This window comes from Balaenoptera physalus (genome assembly GCF_965194825.1).
Source record: "Balaenoptera physalus genome assembly, chromosome: 11".
In the NCBI taxonomy this organism is placed as follows: domain Eukaryota; kingdom Metazoa; phylum Chordata; class Mammalia; order Artiodactyla; family Balaenopteridae; genus Balaenoptera; species Balaenoptera physalus.
The window spans coordinates 47,036,207-47,051,027 of NC_138896.1; the positions used below are offsets into that span (position 1 = coordinate 47,036,207).

Genomic DNA, 14,821 nt, shown 5'->3' on the forward strand with positions numbered 1-14,821 from the left:
TTTGTTTTACTGATCTTTGCTACTGCTTCCTTCATTTCTTTTTCATTTATTTCTCATCTGATCTTTATGAGTTCTTTCCTTCTGCTAACTTTGGGTTTTTTGTTCTTCTTCTCTAATTGCTTTAGGTGTAAGGTTAGGTTGTTTATTTGAGATGTTTCTTGTTTCTTGAGGTAGGATTGTGTTGCTATAAACTTCCGTCTTAGAACTGCTTTTGCTGTATCCCATAGGTTTTGGGTCATCGTGTTTTCATTGGCATTTTTTTCTAGGTATTTTTTGATTTCCTCTTTGATTTCTTCAGTGATCTCTTGGTTATTTAGTAGTGTATTGTTTTGCCTCCATGTGTTTATATTTTTTACAGTTTTTTTTCCTGTAATTGATATCTAGTCTCATAGTGTTGTGGTTGGAAAAGAAACTTGATACAATTTCAATTTTCTTAAACTTACTGAGGCTTAATTTGTGACCAAAGATGTAATCTATCTTGAAGAATATTCCATGTGCACTTGAGAATAAATTGTGTTCTGTTGTTATTGGAAGGAATACCCTATAAATATCAATTAATTCTGTCTGGTCTAATGTGTCTTTTAAAGCTTTTGTTTCCTTACTTCTTTTCTGTTTGGATGATCTGTCCATTGGTGTAAATGGGATGTTTAATTCCCCTAGTATTATTGTGTTACTGTCTATTTTCCCTTTTATGACTGTTAGCATTGCCTCATGTACTGAGGTGCTCTTATGTTGGGTGCATAGATATTTACAATTGTTATATCTTCTTGGATTGATCCCTTGATTATTATGTAGTATCCTTCCTTGTCACTTGTTATAGTCTTTATTTTAAAGTCTATTTTTTCTGGTATGAGTATTGCTACTCCAGCTTTCTTTTGATTTCCATTAGCATGGTATATATTTTTCCATCCCTTCACTTTCTGCCTGTATGTGTCTCTAGGACTGAAGTGGGTTTCTTGTAGACAGAATATATATGGGTCTTGTGTTTGTAACCATTCAGCCAGTCTGTGTCTTTTGGTTGGAGCATTTAATCCATTTACATTTCAGGTAATTATTGATATGTATGTTCCTATTTGCATTTTCTTAATTGTTTTGTGGTTGTTTTTATAGGTCTTTCCTTTCTCTTGTGTTTCCTGCCTAGAGAAGGTTCCTTTAGCATTTGTTGTAAAGCTGGTTTGGTATTGTTGAATTCTCTTAATTTTTCCTTGTCTGTAAAGCTTTTGATTTCTATTTCAACATTGAATCTAAATGAGATCATTGCTGGTTAGAGTAATCGTGGTTGTAAGTTTTTCACTTTCATCACTTTAAATATATCCTGCCACTCCCTTCTGGCCTGAAAAGTTTCTGCTGAAAGATCAGCTGTTAACCTTATGGTGATTTCCTTGTATGTTATTTGTTGCTTTTCCCTTGCTGCTTTTAATATTTTTCTTTGTTTTTAATTTTTGTTAGTTTGATTAATATGTGTCTCGGTGTGTTTCTCCTAGGGTTTATCCTGTATGCAACTCTCTTCACTTCCTGTACTTGATTGACTAGTTCCTTTCCCATAATGGGGAACTTTTCAACTAGAATCTCTTGACATATTTTCTCAGACCCTTTCTTTTATTCTTCTTCTTCTGGGACGCCTATAATTTGAATGCTGGTGCACTTATTGTTGTCCCGGAGGTCTCTGAGACTCTCCTCCATTCTTTTCATTCTTTTTTCTTTATTCTTCTTTGTGGCAGTAACTTCGACCATTCTATCTTCCAGCTCACTTATTCTTTTATCTGCCTCAGTTATTCTGCATTGATTCTTTCTAGAGTATTTTTAATTTCAGTTATGTGTTGTTCATTACTGTTTGTTTGCTCTTTACTTCTTTAGGTCGTTGTGAAACATTTTTTGTATTTTCTCTATTCTATTTCTGAGATTTTAGATCATCTTTACTATCATTTCTCTGAATTCTTTTTAAGGTAGTTTGCCTATTTCCTCTTCATTTATTTGGTCTTGTGGGTTTTTATCTTGCTTCTTTGCCTGCAAGATATTTCTCTGTCTTCTCATTTTGTTTAATTTACAGTATTTGAGGTCTCCTTTCCCTAGGCTGCAGGGTTGTAGTTCCTCTTGCATCTGTTCTCCACCCCTGGTGGTGAGGTTAGTCCAGTGGCTTGCATAGGCTTCCTGATGGGAGGGACTGGTGCCTGTTTTCTAGTGGGTTGAGCTGAGTCTTTTCCCTATGATGATCAGGGCTGTGTCAGGTGGTTTGTTTTGGGATGTCTGTGAGCTTAGTATGACTTTAGGTATTCTGTGTGCTCATGGTTGGGTTTTGTTCCTGTCTTATTTGTTGTTTGGTGTGAGGTGTCCAGTGCTGGGAGCTGCAGGCATTTGTGTGGACCCAGGTCTAGGATTCAGGTAGAGGCCTCCATGAGAGCTCTCAGCAATTAATCTTCCCTGGCGTCAGGAATTCTCTAGAGGTCCAGCATCCTGGACTTGGTGCTCCCACCCTGGAGCCTCAGGCCCAACTTTCAGTTGAGGAACCAAGACCCCACAAGTCACTTGTCCCAGCAATAAAGGGGATTAAAAAAAAAAAAGACTAACAAAACCCCAGAAAAATGGTAAAAAGTAAAATCAGACAAACAAAAACAGAAACAAGGAAACACACACACATGCAAAAGAAAAAAAAAAGCTGAACCAAATAAAACAAAAAGCAAGAGAACAACCAGACAAACAGAAGAACGCAAAAATGAAATCAAACAATTGGAATCAAAACTAACAGATACACAACACCTAAAAACAAAACCAAAGCAGTGTGGCAACTGAAGAATAAAGCAGGGAAACAGAACAACTGATATAAATGATTAAAAAAATAAAATAAAAAGCGAAATAACACAGACCAACAGAAAAGCAAATTAGAAATGGAAATATAAAAGAATTTTAAAATATGTTCAAGAAAAAATAAGGGAAAAGAATACAGAACAACAGAAAAACAATGTAAAAAGAGAAATATATTAAAAAAAAGAATAAAAATGTGATAAAACATGAACATCTCAAAAGACCAAATTAAAAAAAAAAACTAAAACAACAAAAAACAAAACAAACAAAAAGCCAGAACCAACAACAAAATGAATCAAAACACAATAAAATTAATAGTTATAATTATGTTTCCCTGGGGTCTCAGCTGTAAGTGTCTTTGCACACGCCTTGAGCCACAGCCCACCTCTGCCTCCCCAAGTGGTCTTCCTCTGCTTCTGGGCTGGTCTCTGGACCTGCTGTGGGCCCTGGGGCATCACTCAGACTCTGATGTGGCCCAATTCCTGCGTGTGCTTGCCCCCAAAGCCCACAGCTGCCAAAGCAAGACCATATTCATTTGTGGGAACACTCATTGTCTACTCAGATATTCCATAGACTCAGGGTCTAGCTGATCACAGGGATTTAATCTGGAGCTTGTGCAGCTGATGGAAAGATTTTCAATCTTCTTCCTTAGTCTCCCTGTTACTGGGGTTCAGCTTTGGTTTTATCCCCACGTCTCCGTGTGGTCCACCCACAGGAGTCTAGTCCTGAGGCTATCTTGGAGCTCTTGAGTTTGCCCCAGTGAGGACAGGGCGCAGAGGTGGCATGACTGCTTGGATGGTGGGAGCCCTGGTGGCATCAAATGCACAGGGAAACCGGCAGCCTTGGATGTAAGAGATATGGCCCTAGTGAGGTCCTTTTCTGGTGCCTGGTGTAAGGTGCATGAGGGCCAGCCCTGGCTGGGCTGTTTCTAGCACCCAGCAACAGGCATGTGAGCGCCAGCCCTGAGAGGGCTTTTTCTATTGTTGGGTGACTTGCATGTGAGAGCCAGCCCTGAGGGGGCTTTTTCTATTGCTTGGCAGCTGGCACATGAAAGCCAGCCATGAGAGGGCTTCTTTTATTGTAATCGGCAGGTGCCGATGTGTGGGGAGAGAGAGGCTACAATAGTGGCTCCTCTCCCTGTGTGTGACTCAGCAATAGAGGCTGCTTCCATGGCAGTCAGGTCTTCCTCTATAGGCATTCCCTGCTACAGATTTCCACCCTCCTGTCCCCTCGGTTCCTTTCCCCACAGCCAAAAGCAGTTTTTACTGCAGGCCTGTTCTCAAATCCCCACACTCCAGCTCCCAGCTCCCTTGCAAACCTGTGAACACACGTCCCAGTCTGGGGCATGTAGGGCCACAGTACAGACCATCTGTGTATTTCTCACTCTGCCCCATCTCCCACAGATCGGCTGCTTCACCCTCTTCTGACTACCTCAAATACTTCCCTTCTGTCCCAATCGATTTCCCTGACAGAGAGGGGGTTTCCACAAATTGGCGAATCCCTCCTCTGCTTCACCTTCCCTGCCCTGGGGTGTAGGTCCCATCCCTCTTCCTCACCTACACCTTCTACCTTCTTTTTTTCATCCTAACCCAGTTATGCAGGGATCTTTATAGTCCTTTCTGGTGTCCAAGGTCTTCAGCTAGTGTTCAGCCAGTGTTCTGTGAGAATTGTTACATCTGTAGATGTATTCTTGATGGATGTGTGGAGAGAGATGAATTCTACATCCTCCTACACCTCCACTGTGTTAACTCCTCTCTTTCTTATTCTCTTAGGTGGTAGTTTAGGTTGTTCATTTGACATTCTTCTTGTTTCTTGAGGAAGGTCTGTATTGCTATGAACTTCCCTTTTAGAATGGATTTGCTGTATCCCATAGATTTTTTTTTAACTTCTTTTTTAGAGTATAATTGCTTTATAACGTTGTATTAGTTTCTGCTGTATAACAAAGTGAAGCAGATATATGTATACATATATCCTCATATTCCCTCTCTCTTACAGCTCCCTCCCACCCTCCCTATCCCCCCCTCTAGTTGGACACAAAGCACTGAGCTGATCTCATAGCAGTGCTATGGGACTGCTTCCCACTATCTATCTATTTTACATTTGGTAGTGTATATATGTCCATGACACTCTCTCACTTCATCCCAGCTTACACTTCCGCCTCCTGTGTCCTTAAGTCCATTCTCTATATCTGCGTCTTTATTCCTGTCCTGCCCCTGATTTGTTCAGAACCTCTTTTTTTTTTTTTTAGATTCCATATATATGTAGTAGCATATTGTATATATTTTACTTTTTCTGACTTACTTTACTATGTATGTCAAGTCTCTAGGTCCATCCACCTCACTACCAATAACTCAATTTCATTTCTTTTTATGGCTGAGCAATATTCCATTGTATATATGTGCCACATCTTCTTTATCCATTCATCTGTTGATGGACACTTAGGTTGCTTCCATATCCTGGCTACTGTAAATAGAGCTGCATTGAACATTGTGGTACATGACTTTTTTTGAATTATGGTTTTCTCAGCGTATATGCCCAGTAGTGGGATTGCTGGGACATATGGTGGCTCTTTTTTAGTTTTTTAAGGAACCTCCAAACTGTTCTCCACAGTGGCTGTATCAATTTACATTCCCACCAACAGTGCAAGAGGGTTCCCTTTTCTCCGCACCATCTCCAGCACTTATTGTTTGTAGGTTTTTTGATGATGGCCATTCTGACCAGTGTGAGGTGACACCTCACTGTAGTTTTGATTTGCATTTCTCTAATGATTAGTGATGCTGAGCATCCTTTCATGTGTTTGTTGGCAATCTGGGTATCTTCTTTGGAGAAATGTCTATTTAGGTCTTTGCCCATTTTTTTGATTGGGTTCTTTGTTTTTTTGATATTGAGCTGCATGAGCTGCTTGTATATTTTGGAGGTTAATCCTTTGTCAGTTGCTTTGTTTGCAAATATTTTCTCCCATTCTCAGGGTTGTGTTTTTGTCTTGTTTATGGTTTCCTTTGCTATACAAAAGCCTTTAAGTTTCATTAGGTCCCATTTGTTTATTTTTGTTTATATTTCCATTTCTCTAGGAGGTAGGTCAAAAAGGATCTTGCTGTGATGTATGTCATAGAGTGTTCTGCCTATGTTTTCCTCTAAGAGTTTTAGAGTGTCTGGTCTTACATTTAGGTCTTTAATCCATTTTGAGCTTATTTTTGTGTATGGTGACAGGTAGTGTTCTAACTTCATTCTTTTACATGCAGCTCTCCAGTTTTCCCAGCACTAATCATTGAAGAGGTTATCTTTTCACCATTGTATATTCTTTCCTCCTTTATCAAAGATAAGGTGACCATATGTGTGTGGGTTTACCTCTGGGCTTTGTATCCTGTTCCATTGATCTATATTTCTGTTTTTGTGCAAGTACCATACTGTCTTAATTACTGTAGCTTTGTAGCATAGTCCAAAGACAGGGAGCTTGATTGCTCCAGCTCCGTTTTTCTTTCTCAAGATTGCTTTGACTATTCAGGATCTTTTGTGTTACCATACAAATTGTGAAATTTTTTGTTCTAGTTCTGTGAAAAATGTCATTGGTAGTTTGATAGGGATTGCATTGTATCTAGACTGCTTTGGGTAGTATAGTCATTTTCACAATGTTGATTCTTCCAATCCAAGAACATGGTATATCTCTCCAACTATTTGTATCATTTTAAACTTCTTTCATCAATGTCTTGTAGTTTTCTGCATACAGGTCTTTTGTCTAATTAGGTAGGTTTATTCCTAGGTATTTTATTCTTTTTGTTGCAATGGTAAATGGGAGTGTTTCCTTAATTTCTCTTTCAGATATTTCATCATTAGTGTATAGGAATTCAAGATATTTCTGTGCATGTATTTTGTGTCCTGCTACTTTACCAAATTCACTGATTAGCTCTAGTTGTTTTCTGGTAGAGTCTTTAGGATTCTTTATGTATAGCATCATGTCATCTGCAAACAGTGACAGTTTTCTTACTTCTTTTCTGATTTAGATTCCTTTTATTTCTTTTCCTTCTCTGATGGTTGTGGCTAAAACTTCCAAAACTACGTTGAATAATAGTGGTGAGAGTGGGCAACCTTGTCTTGTTCCTCATCTCAGTGGAAATGGTTTCAGTTTTTCACCATTTAGAACGATGTTGGCTGTGGGTGTCTCATATATGGCCTTTATTATATTGAGGTAAGTTCCCTATACGCCAATTTTCTGGAGGGTTTTATCATAAATGTGTGTTGAATTTTGTTCAAAGATTTTTCTGCATCTATTGAGATTATCATATGGTTTTTATCCTTCAATTTGTCAATATGGCTTATCACATTGATTGATTTGTGTATAATGAAGACTCCTTGCATTCCTGGGATACAACCCACTTGATCATCGTGTATGATCCTTTTAATGTGCTGTTGAAATCTTTTTGCTAGTATTTTGCTGACGATTTTTGCATCTATGTTCAACACTGATATTGGTCTGTAGTTTTCTTTGTGACATCTTTGTCTAGTTTTAGTATCAGGGTGATGGTGGCCTTGTAGAATATTTTTGGGAGTGTTCCACCCTCTGCTATATTTTGGAAGAGTTCGATAAGGATAGGTGTTAACCCCTCTCTAAATGTTTGATAGAATTCGCCTGTGAAGCCATCTGGTCCTGGGCTTTTTTTGTTGGAAGGTTTTTAATCATAGTTTCAATTTCAGTGCTTGTGATTGGTCTATTTATATTTTCTATTTTTTCCTGGTTCAGTCTCGGAAGGTTGTGTTTTTCTAAGAAAGTGTCCATTTCTTCCAAGTTGTCCATTTTGTTTTATATAGTTGCTTATAGTAATCTCTCATGATCCTTTGTATTTCTGCAGTGTCAGTTGTTACTTCTACTTTTTCATTTCTAATTCTATTGATTTGAGCCTTCTCCCTTTTTTTCTTGATGAGTCTGGTTAGTGGTTTATCAATTCTGTTAATCTTCTCCAAGGACCAGCTTTTAGTTTTATTGATCTTATATATTGTTTCCTTCATTTCTTTTTCATTTATTTCTGACCTAATCTTTATGATTTCTTTCCTTCTGCTAAATGTTGTGTTTTTTTTTTTTGTTCTTCTTTCTCTAATTGCTTTGGGTGTAAGGTTAGGTTGTTTATTTGAGATATTTCTTGTTTCTTGAGGTAGGATTGTATTGCTATAAGCTTCCCTCTTAGAAATGCTTTTGCTGCATCACAAAAGTTTTAGGTCATGGTGTTTTCATTGTCATTTGTTTCTAAGTATTTTTTAATTTCCTCTTTGATTTCTTCAGTGGTCTCTTGGTTATTTAATAGCGTTTTGTTTAGCCTCCATGCGTTTGTATTTTTTAGAGACTTTTTCCTGTAATTGATATCTAGTCTCATAGTGCTGTGGTCAGAAAATATACTTGATACAATTTCAATTTTCTTAAATTTACCAAGGCTTGATTTGTGACCCTAGATATGATCTATCCTGGAAAATATTCCATAAGCACTTGAGAAGAAAGTATATTCTGTTGATTTTGGGTGTAATGTCCTATAAATATCAATTATGTCCATCTTGTTTAATGTGTCATTTACAGCTTGTGTTTCCTTGTTTATTTTTATTTTGGATGATCTGTCCATTGGTGAAAGTAGGGAGTTAAAGTCCCCAACTAATATTGTCGTACTGTTGATTTCCCCTTTTATGGCTGTTAGCATTTGCCTTGTGTATTGAGGTGCGCCTCTGTTGGGTGCATAAGTATTTACAATTGTTCTATCTTCTTCTTGGATTGATCCTTTAATCATTATGTAGTGTCTTTCTTTGCCTCTTGTCTTTATTTTAAAGTCTATTTTGTCTGATATGAGAACTACTACTCAAGCTTTTTTTGATTTCCATTTGCATAAAATATCTTTTTTCGTCCCCTCACTTTCAGTCTGTATATGTCCCTAGGTCTGAAGTGGGTCCCTTGTATACAGCATATATACGGTCTTGTTTTTGTATCCATCCAGCTAGTCTATGCCTTTTGGTTGGAGCATTTAATCCATTTACATTTAAGATAGTTATCAATATGTATGTTCATATTACCATTTTCTTAATTGCTTTGGGTTTGTTATTGTTGGTCTTTTCCTTCTCTTGTGTTTCCTCCCTAGAGAAATTCCTTAAGATTTGTTGTAAATGTGGTTTGGTGGTGCTGAGTTCTCTTAGCTTTTTCTTGTATGTAAAGTTTTAATTTCTCCATCGAATCTGAATGAGATCCTTTCTGGGTAGTGTAATCTTGGTTTTAGATTTTGCACTTTCATCACATTAAATATGTCCTGCCACACCCGTCTGGGTTGTAGAGTTTCTGCTGAAAGTTTAGCTTTTAACCTTATTGGGACTCCCTTGTAGGTTATTTGTTGCTTTTCCCTTGCTGCTTTTACTGTTTTTTCTTTGTATTTAATATTTGATAGTTTGATTAATATGTGTCATGGCGTTTTCTCCTTTGGTTTATCCTGTATAGGACTCTCTGCACTTCCTGGTATTGAATGATTATTTCCTTTCCCAAGTTAGGGAAGTTTTCAACTATAATCTCTTCAAATATTTTCTCAGTCCCTTTCTTTTTTTCTTCTTCTGGGACCCTTAAAATTCAAATGTTGGTGCATTTAATGTTTTCCCAGAGCTTTCTGAGACTGTCCTCAATTCTTTTCATAATTTTTTTATTTATTCTGTTCTGCTGTAGTTATTTCCACTATTTTATCTTCCAGGTCACTTATCCCTTGTTCTGCCTCATTTATTCTGCTATTGATTCCTTCTAGAGAGTTTTTAATTTCATTTATTATGTTGTTCATCATTGTTTGTTTTCTCTTTAGTTCTTTTAGGTCCTTGTTAAACATTTCTTTTATTTTCTCCATTCTATTTCCTAGATTTTAAATCATCTTTACCATCATTACTCTGAATTCTTTTTCAGGTAGACTGCCTATTTCCTCTCCATTTGTTTGGTCTGGTGGGTTTTTCCTTGCTCCTTCATCTGCTGTGTATTTCTCTGTCTTTTCATTTTGCTTAAATTACTGTGTTTTGGGTCTCCTTTTCACAGGTTGCAGGTTCATAGTTCCCGTTGTTTTGGGTGTCTTCCCCCAGTGGGTAAGGTTGGTTCAATCACTTGTGTAGGCTTCCTGGTGGAGGGAACTGGTGTTTGTGTTCTGGTGGATGAGCCTCCACCTTGTCTTTATGGTGGGCAAGACTGTGTCTGGTGTTGTGTTTTGGGGTTTCTGTTAACTTATTATGATTTTAGGCAGCCTCTCTGCTAATGGGTGGGGTTGTGTTCCCATCTTACTGGTTGTTTGGCATGGCATTTCCAGCACTGGAGCTTGCTGGTCATTGAGTGGAGCTGGGTATTAGTGCTGAGATGGAGTTCCTCTGGGAGAGCACTCACCAATTGTTATCATGTGGGGTTGGGAGGTCTCTGATAGACCAATGTCAGAACTCAGCTCTTGCTCTTCAGAGGCTCAGGCCTGACACCCAGCCAGAGCACCAAGACCCTGTCAGCCACACAGCTCAGAAGAAAAGGGAGAAAATAAAAAGAGAGAAAGAAAGAAAAATAAAATAAAGTTATTAAAATAAAAAAGTATTATTAAAAATAAAAAAATAATTTAAAAAAGGAAGGAAGAAGGGAGGAAACAAACCAATAAACAAATCCACCAATTATAACAAGCACTATAAAGCTATACTAAAAAAAGACAGTAAAAGAACATACAGAACTCTAGGACAAATGGTAAAAGCAAACCTATACAGACAAAATCATACAAAGACGCATGAACACACACACTCACAAAAAGAGATACATGAAAAAACTATATATATATATATATATATATATATATATATATATATATAATAGAGCAACAAAATCAATAAACAATTCTACCAATTATAATAAGCTCTAAATACTAAGCAAAGATAAACATAAAACCAGAAACAAATAGATGCAGAAAGCAAACCCCATGTCTACAGTTGCTCTCAAAGTCTACCGCCTTAATTTTGGGATGATTCGTTGTCTATTCAGGTATTCCACACATGCAGGTACATCAAATTTATTGTGAAGATTTAATCCTCAGCTCCTGAGGCTGCTTGGAGAAATTTCCCTTTCTTTTCTTTGTGTGCACAGCTCCTGGGGTCCAGCTTTGTATTGGGCCCTGCCTCTGCATGCAGGTCACCCTCTGGTGTATATTTTTCGCCCAGACAGGAGGGGGTTAAAGGAGAAACTGATTAAGGGGCTCTGGCTCACTTAGGCCAGTGGGAGGGAGAGCTACTTAATGCAGGACGAGCCTGCGGTAGCAGAGGCTGACATGACATTGCAAAAGCCTCAGGTGTACCTTGTGTTCTCCTGGGTAAGTTGTCCCTGGATCACAGGACCCTGGCAGTGGTGGGATGCACAGGCTCTTGGAAGGGGAGATGTGGTGTAACCTGTGCTTGCACACAGGCCTCTTGGTGGCTGCAGCAACAGCCTTAGTATGTTATGCACATTTCTGGTGCCCGTGCTGATAGCTGTGGCTCACGCCCATCTCTGGATGTTTAAATCTCTGCTTGTTTAAGCAGTTCTCTGATACCCTTCTCCTCGTGCACCCCAAAACAGTGCTCTCTTGCCTCTTAGGCAGTTCCAGACTTTTTCCTGGACTCCCTCCTGGCTAGCTGTAGCACACTAGCCCCCTTCAGGCTTGTTCATGCAGCCCACCCCAGTCCTCTCCCTGGGATCTGACCTCCAAAGCCCGAGCCTCAGTTCCCAACCCCCACTCTCCCCAGTGGATGAGTAGACAAGCCTCTCAGGTCAGGCTGGTGAGTGCTGGTCAGCACCGATCCTCTGTGTGGGAATCTCTCCACTTTGTCCTCTGCAACCCTGTTGCTGCACTCTCCTCCATGGCTCTGAAGCTTCCCCCCACCCACCCCCATCTCCACCAGTGAAGGGGCTTCCTAGTGTGGAAAGTTTTCCTCCTTCACAGCTCCCTCCCCAAAGTGCAGGTCCCATCCATACTCTTCTGTCTCTGTTTTTTTCTTTTTTCTTTTGCTCTACCCAGGTAGGTGGGGAGTTTTTTGCCTTTTGGGAAGTCTGAGGTCTTCTGCCAGCATTCAGTAGGTATTCTGTAGGAGTTGTTCCACATGTAGATGTATTTTTGATCTCTATGTCTTACTCCTCCGCCATCTTGAAAGTCCCCCACTGTATCCCATAAATTTTGTAAGGTTGTGTTTTCATTTTCATTTGTCTTGAGGTATTTTCTGATTTCTTCTTTGATTTCATCATTGACTCCTTGGTGTTTTAATAACGTATTGTTTAGTCTACATGGGTTTGTTCTTTTCCTGTTTTTTTTCTATGGTTGTTTTACAGTTTCATAACATTGTGGTCAGAAAAGATGCTTGAAATAATTTCTATCCTCTTAAATTTGTTGAGGTTTGGTTTGTGACATAGTATGTGGTCTATCTTAGAAAATATTCCATGTGCACTTGAAAATAATGTGTATTCTATGGGGTTTTTTTTTGGATATAGCATCCTATAGATGTCAATTAAGTCCAACTGGTCTATTGAGTCATTTAGGACCTTTGTTGCCATATTTATTTTCTGTCTGGAAGATCTGCCCATTGATGTCAGTGGGGTGTTAAAGTCTCCTATTATTATTGTACTCTTGTCCATTTCTCCCTTTGTGTATGTTAGTATTTGTTTTACATATTCAGGTGCTCCTATATTGTGTGCATATATGCTAAGGAGTGTAATATCCTCTTCTTGTATTGATCCCCTTATCATTATAAAATGTCCTTCTTTGTCTTTCTTTACAGTCATTGTTTTAAAGTCTATTTTGTCTGATATGTGTGTTGCTATCCCTGTTTTCTTCTCATTTCCATTTGCATGAAAAAAAACTCTTTCCATCCCCACACTTTCAATCTGTGTGTTTCTTTCATCCTGAAGTGAGTCTCTTGTAGGCAGAATATTGTAACTTTTTGTTTTTTTAAATCCAATCTGCCACTCTATGTCTTTTGATTGGAGCATTTATTCCATAAGTCCTTTGACATTTAAAGTAATCATTGATGGGTATGTACTTATTGTCATTTTAAAGCTTGTTTTCCAGTTGTTTTGTAGTTCTTTTTGCTTCATTTCTTCTTTTTTTTAATGGTCTGATAATTTTTATGTGTGTGTGTGACTCTATTGCTGTTTTTGATTTGTGGAGTCCAAAAATGTTGACCCATAATTGTATCTACTTGCTTTAAACTGATAATCAGACAAGTTCAAACACATTCTAAATGACCTACATTTTTATATTCCCTCCCCCACATTTTGTGATATTGATGTCCTATTTTACATCCTCATGATTATCCTTTTGCTATTAATTTACTTATAATCGCTTTTACAATTTTAATTGTGTTTTAATCTGTTTACTGGCTTTTTAAAGTGCTCTTCAGTCCTTTTATATGTTTGCCTTTCTTACTAAGATGTTCCCTTTCCTATGGATTGTTGCTTCTTTTCTATTCAGAGAAGATCCTTCAATATTTCTTTAAAAGTAAGCAATCCATATACCATGGATTGTTCATGGATTGGAAGAATTATATTGTTAAAATGTCCATACTGTCCAAGGCAATCTACAGATTCGATGCAAGCCCCATCAAATTACAATGGAATTTTTTGCTGATCTAGAGCAAAAAAATCTTAAAATTTGCATAGCACACAGAAGACCTTGAAAAGCTAAAGCAATCTTGAGAAAGAAGAACAAAGCTGGATTTACCATGCTCCCAGATTTCAGACTATACTACAAAGCAAAAGTAATCCGCACATCATGCCACTGGAACAAAGGCACATAGGTTAATGGAACAGAATTGAGAGCCAAGAAATGTATCCACACTTATTTGGGTAATTAATCTAAAACAAAGGAGGCAAGAATATACAATCAGGATAAGAGAGCCTCTTCAATAAAAGGTGTTGGGGAAACTAGACAGTTACATACAAAAGAATGAAACTGGAATGCTCTCTCACACCATACACAAAAGTATACTCAGAATGGATTAAAGGCTTAAAAGTAAGACCTGAAACCATGTAACTTCTAGAAGTAAACATAAGCAGAAAACTCTTTGACTTCAGTATTAGTAATATTGTTTTTTGTATGTCTCAGGCAATGGAAACAAAAGCAAAAATAAACAAATGAGACTAAATCAAACTAAAAAGCTTTTGCACACTGAAGGAAACTATCAGCAAAATGAGAAGGCCACCTACTAAATTGGAAAATATATTTACAATTGATATATCTAATAAGGGGTTAATATTCAAAATATACAAAGAACTCATACAAGTTAACATAAAAAAAAGACCTGATTGATTAAAAAATAGGCATAGGTTCTGAATAGACATATTTTTCCAAAGAAGACATACGGATGGTCAACAGGCACATGAAAAGATGCTCTCCATCTCTAATCATCAGGAAAATTCTAATCAAAAGCACAAGAGATATCATCTCACACCTGTCAGAATGGCTATTATCAAAAATACATAAAATAACAAGTGTTTATGAGGATGTGGAGAAAATGAACCCTCATGCACTGTTGGTGGGAAAGTAAATTGGTGTAGCCACTGTGGAATACAGTATGAAGGTTCCTCAATATATTAAAAAAAAAAAAAAACAGCCTACCATTCTGTCTATTCTTTCCACTCCTGAAAATGCTAGTTTGAAAAGATATATGCACTCCTGTGTTCATTGCAGCATTATTTATAATAGTCAAGATACAGAAGCAACCTAAGTGCCCATCAGTAGATGAATGGATAAAGAAAATGTTGTATAGATATGCAATGAAATATTAGCCATAAAAAATGAAATCTTGCCATTGCAAAAACATGGATGGACCTAGAGGACACTATGCTAAGTAAAATAAGTCAGATGGAGAAAGACAAATACAAGACAAAACAAATGAACAAACATAGGAGAAACAGTGTCACAGACAGAGAAGCAACAGGTGTTGTCAGAGGGGAGGGGGATGGGAGGAAGAAAGAAATAGGTGAGGAAGATTTCAGAGGTACAAACTTCCATTTGCAAAATAAGTGAGT

The 14,821-nt window shown here is 37.8% G+C and overlaps 1 protein-coding gene and 1 long non-coding RNA gene across 2 annotated transcripts in view; one reads left to right on the forward strand and one right to left on the reverse strand.

Moving 5' to 3' along the window:
• KHDRBS2 (KH RNA binding domain containing, signal transduction associated 2) overlaps positions 1-14,821 on the forward strand; it is a 754,183-nt gene that overhangs the window by 588,395 nt on the left and 150,967 nt on the right. The gene's annotated exons all lie outside the window — the stretch shown is intronic.
• The window catches only part of LOC309638422, a 313,379-nt gene continuing 305,123 nt past the window's right edge, over positions 6,566-14,821 (reverse strand). Inside the window, exon 2 of the long non-coding RNA XR_014251112.1 lies at positions 6,566-7,993. This is a non-coding gene — a long non-coding RNA (uncharacterized lncRNA). The remainder of the gene's footprint in view (positions 7,994-14,821) is intronic.